Source organism: Medicago truncatula, chromosome 6, assembly GCF_003473485.1.
Source record: "Medicago truncatula cultivar Jemalong A17 chromosome 6, MtrunA17r5.0-ANR, whole genome shotgun sequence".
Lineage (NCBI taxonomy): Eukaryota > Viridiplantae > Streptophyta > Magnoliopsida > Fabales > Fabaceae > Medicago > Medicago truncatula.
Genome location: NC_053047.1, coordinates 7,367,110 through 7,373,109, shown reverse-complemented (window position 1 = coordinate 7,373,109; position 6,000 = coordinate 7,367,110).

The following is a 6,000-nucleotide window of genomic DNA, read 5'->3' as shown; positions in this document are numbered from 1 at the left end:
GTGCATATTTCCTAGCTAAACTTGGTGATTCTTCTACTTTAGAGATTGTAGTTCGTAGATATCCTCTAACATGCTTATCAAACCTCCTAGTCGCAGACTACGCGGAAACTTGGGTTCAGTAGACTTTAGTCTCTTTTTCTTCTTTTTATTTTCCGTTTATTTCTCTTAGCTTTGTGACAAAATAAAATAAAGTGACAAAAAACAATTAGAATGATTGTGTAGGAGCATAAAAACCAATTTAAGGAACCAAGGATCTTGAAGATTAATTCCGGAGTTAAATAATTTTTTTATCTCTATAAATATCTCAAATTTTATTTTAAGTTCTTCTAAATCTTTGTGATCTTACGTTCAAATAAATTTGTTATCATTAAAAAATCAACTTAAGAAGAATTTTGTGATTTTCCTTAATATTTGTGTTGAGTTTTTTATGCCAAGGGATTTATGTATCCTTTTCCACAATATTTCGTCTAGCTAGGAGAGGAAAGTGGAGGAAGTTAATTATTTTTATTTGGCATTCCATCATTTGGATTTCATGTGTGTCAAAGATTACTATGTTAAAGCCATACCATCGAAATATTTTCTAGGTAAGATGAACGACGCACTTTTTTTATTTCTTTTAAAGATGAAGGACAAACTTCTTTTTTTGGTCAAGTAGCCTAGTGGCTAGAGCTCACACAATTTAATTGTGGAGAAATGGAGTGTCCGGGGTTCGAACCCCGGCTCCTGCATATAATATGCAATATCCCTACCAACTGAGCTAAGCTCACGGGGATGAAGGACAAACTTCTTCTTCACTACAAATGTTACGAACAACCATTGTATTTGATTTTGATATGTTGTACTCTATTTGATTTTAATACATGCTTTTTATCTATATGAAAGAAAATGATATTGCAATAATTAATGTAGTGCAATGATATTCAAAGTTAGGAGCTTCACATGAGTGATCAAACAGGGTTGTATTTCAGGGACAGTATGTTGCGAATATTACATGACATTGACCAATTCAATTGTGACACGTGTATCAATTGAATTATTCTCCTTGTGTGTGTCGCATCCTTTTATGTTTTAAAAAATTATTGTTTCACGTGGCACAATTGGATTGGTCTATGTCATGTGGCATTATGTCACTAACGTGCAATCTAGTGGCAACAACTCTCCTCTGTTGAATTTCTTATAAATTAATGGTTGTGTTCACTTGACAAGGACCAACGGCGGCAGCCCCAAAATAACATCTCTCTCTCTCTCTCTCTCTCTCTCTCTCTCTCTCTCTCTCTCTCCCTCGATCTAGAATTGTGTGTATGATTGGATTGATTCTGATCTAATGTTAGAGATCGGGATACAGCAATGGAAACACCATAATACTCAAAGCAGTATTATATACATGAAAAATCATCGGTAATTATCATCGTGTTTTGTTTTATTTTCATCTATTTCTTGTTGGTTCCATTTTTCCGTTAAATCATGTGATGTTTTCTTTTCTAGATCCACGAACAAGGTAAAAAGACTTTGCTTACGGATCATCATTTATGACATGATCAAATGTTTCATCCATGCTGCTCTGCAGAAATCTTCGACGAGTGTAATTTCTTTGATTAAATATAACTGATTTGAGATACATTTAAGAAGGTAATTGTTATCATAAACATATGCACTCTTTTTTATCATAAACATCCCAATACAAAATCAAAGACTCATTTACAACGAAAAATTTGCAGAATAATCAATCCCTTCAGAGCTATGGTTTGGGGGAAAATCAAGCTGTCTATTTGGCTTAGTTGGGGAAGGATTTCCAGATTTTGAACCAATGCAGCGCTGTCATCCACTACGGTTGGTTATGAATCTGGATATCATTTGTTTCCAGATTTTGAACCGTCAAGAGCTGTCGAGCATAGTTTTTGATCCTAACAGTGTGAGCCGGGTTCGTGAAGATGCAAGGATCCCTGGGATCGTGCATGAAATAAGGAGACTAGCGGACCTCGAACTGAGCATCGTTAAATCTATTCCTAGGGGATTCAACTCGTTGAGGTACATTTATGAAGATATTGTAGAAGAAAATGTCGCTGCAGGAATCTATGACAGCCAAGCCAGGGATCAGTCAACTAGTAGTGAAACAAATGCTGGTTCTTCCTTACCAAATACTACTCCACTTCCCAATCCTTAAGTCTTTTACAGGAATTGAAGGTGACCTGAGTAACATAAGAAGATCAACTACTTATGAGAATGATTATATACAACACGAACCTATTGTCTTAGAAAGAATTGATTTTTCCATTGTAGATAGCCTGTTGGGTGGACATGTTATGTCAAATGCTAATTTATCGACCCAATTAGTGCAAGATCAACCTGCGCTACAAGAATTTATACCTTCCCATCCAGAGTTTGATGGTCGTATTGGTGAACAAAATGGCAAGGCTGATTTATGTTTTCTTCAAGAAGAGATTCAAAATCCGGATTTCACAGCTTCAAGAGATGGGATTCTTTGACACACAAGAAAACGTAAAAGCTCTTATTTCCACTTCAGGGGATGTTCATGCCGCAATTCAACGTCTTTTTCGGAACTCTAATCAGTAGCAGATAATGTGCAAAATTCATTTCATGATGCTCTCTCCGGTCAAGTTACACATGCTTGTTTCCCTTCTATTTTATTAGTTGTAATGAATATTTTGTTATCAATTTTATTTGTTTTGAGACTTGGGTGGAGCTGTATATTACACTTCACATGTATTTGTTTATGGATTCTATAGTTATGTCGAGGTATTCAAGTAGATTCTCTTAATGTTATTGAATGAAGTAAAAAAAAAAATACACACTCTTTTTTTAATGACTAATACTATTGTATTTATTTTATTGTATTTTATTGTGAGACACATTATCTATTGTTTATTGGAATTTTTAGTTTTAATCCAAACGGCTTTGTTGATTGACTGGTTGTAAATGTTTTTTTTTTATTTATCTGATATTTTTTAATTATACATATAATTTTTTAAAGATTGTAGAAACGACTGTTTTATGAAGTTGAAATCGCAATAATAATAATAATAATAATAATAATAATAATAATCTATCTATACCATATATAAAGAAAACAACCCTTTTAAGCTATTTTGGGATAGATTTTTCTTTTCAAAAATACCTTCAACTTTCAATACAAATAACACATGTAACAAATAGATAAAAATAAATTATATTAAGAAAATGTAACAAATACGCTATGAATATATATATATGTGTGTGTGTGTGTTTTTTTTTTTTCCTTTATCATTTAAAAAGACTAACAAACTAGATGAATATATTTATACTTACTTTTTCGTTATCCCAATTATACCATTTCAATTTCAAGTTTAGATTATATTCAAGTTGTTGGTGTCATTGAAAAAAAAAAAAATTAGATTTTTATTTTTATTTTATATTGTTGGTGTCATTGAAATAGATAATCATGGTTAGTTTGGTTTGTTATAACTTGAAAACAACAAACAATTATATTTTTTAGTTTTAATAAAAAAAAAATTCATAAAAAAAACACCGTTCATAATTTTCAAACGTTAACGAATAAAAAGAGTGTCCACCTTTTCGCTAGTAATACTCCCGTTTGTTACGGATTAAAATAAAAGTGATTTTGACATAAAATAATTTAGAGATTATATTTTAGAGATTTTATGAAAAATCAGAATCTATTTTACGTTTGTTTACCGTAATAAAAATTAATTTTTTTAAACAAATGATTTTGTTTGTTTGGAATTTGGATACAACTATATAAAAGAGATTTTTTGTTACAAAATTAGTTCAATCTTTTAAATCATATTTTTTCTCTCCTCTAAAAAAAATCTATTTTTTGAGAAGCTGCTCTTAACAATGTTTTTAGATTCTGATTTTTTTTAAAAAGTTGTAACAAACAGATGCAAAGCTCTTAAAAGTGATTATTTTTTTCAAAAAAGTGATTTTTTTTCTTAAAAAAGCTATAACAAACAGGCTCTTAGTAGAAGTAATAATAATAATAATGTTGCCGATAGACATTACGAACCAATAGAAGTTGTACACTGTCTTATTTTTGTTTGAAATTGAGAAAAGGAATAGCATCAATGGAATATGAGCATTGAATATATATGTTTGATTAATATTGATTTACCTTATTATAAGGTAAACTTTGTGAGGTCATTTATTTATTGTTATAACGTGTTTTTCTTGGATCAATATTTCCAGTATTTTGTTTCTTCTCTGACTCAATGCTCCATCAGCTACAAGTTCTATAATAATAGAGAATCAACATAGTTTAGTGGAAACAACTATGATTCAAGTTGGTGGCAATATGCTAGACAACAACAACATCTATAACCAACTCATGATCTTGAACTAAATAGTGGTGAGTTCGATGATTTAATGAGGTAGGGATGAATGTATTCAGGTTGGTCACCATTGATGAGAACAAAGTTTTGGAAGAAAGAAATAGTGGGGAGGGGGTGTGGATAGATGATTTCGGAAGAAGAAGTTTGAGGGGCCGGAGAAGATGGTGGAATAGAAAATGTGCGTTATTTTTGTTGTAAGTAGACATTGACATTTCAAGTTGGAAATGAAAAGAGTGATGAATTCTGCTATTTTTCCAAATGATTTTGCTCGTTCCCAAAGTAAATGATCAAAATACCCCTACGCATGTTAACTCATGCTAGTGTAAATATCAACGTAAGTTAACTCACGTTAGTTTTCTTACTTTTATTTAGCTTCCTTCAAAGCTTCATTATGAGTGTCGGCATTATTCTTTCTCTTTACACTTTGGTTGTACATTTTTTAATATATTCCGAAGAAACCCTATCATAATAAAGTACCTCTAGCCTTACACATTAGTTATACATTTTTTAATATATTATGAAGCAACCCTATCCTAATAAAATAACTCTAGCCATAATAAAATACCTCTAGCCATATATTCTGAAGCTGAATAGCGCAAATACCAATAAAGAAATGTCACTTCATTTGAAAGTAAGTATAACATTATAAATGACAACACTATTGAAGAAGCTAAATAAAAATAAGAAAACCAACATGAGTTAACTCACGTTGGGGGTTTAGTATGAATTTTCAATGGCGTGACTTAACTCACGCAATGCAAGTTAACTTACGCAGGGACAATATAAACATTTACTTTGGGAACGAGCAAAACAGTTTTGGTAAAGAGCAGAAATCAAGAGTGATAGTGGTGTTTGTGAAAGGCTAATTGTGTTGTTTAAGGTGGAATAGAAAATGTGTGTTATTTTTGTTGTTAGACTATGATTCAAATTTGTCATTCAAACTACAATAAAGATAGTAATGTTTTAGAGGATCCTGTTGTATTTTTATTTATAGATCTTGCTAACTTGTGATCTAATTTTGCTTTGATAAGAATGATATTTTGACTTTTAAAAGTTAAATGTGCAAGTTTTGAGATAAATATATTTTTATTGAATTTATTTAACATGTATTCTTGGGACATGAATAGACATTTTCATAATACGGGTTGGTGTTGCTCTCTTAAAAGAATTATCAATGATACTCATACAGAGTCAGCCGCTACGAATTAAAAATAATTTTTTTAATTGAACAAAAGCTTAAAACAAACTTATATAGTAAAATATTTTACAATATGAAAAAATATATATAAGGTTTTATGAAAATAAATGGAGCAACGAATCGTTGAACCTAGTTCAAAGAGAATACAAATATTTTAGAAATTTAAGCCGCTTGACCTTTGAAACTTAATTCAAAACAAATGAAAAAAAAAAAAAAGTATCAGATGAAAATATGTTTAGTTCAAAACCAAACCAACTTAAATTGACCTAGTTTAGTTTAGTTCTTGGTTTTGATTTTGAGATCCAACGAACCAAGTTGATGCTAACCGCACCCGTCATTTTACTAATATCATCCTCCTCACACAAAGTTGAGGTTAGACCCAACATTAAAACCCGACATAAAATACTCATTAGTTAATTCATTTTCATTCACTTGCTCCCATCATCATCTCATTAA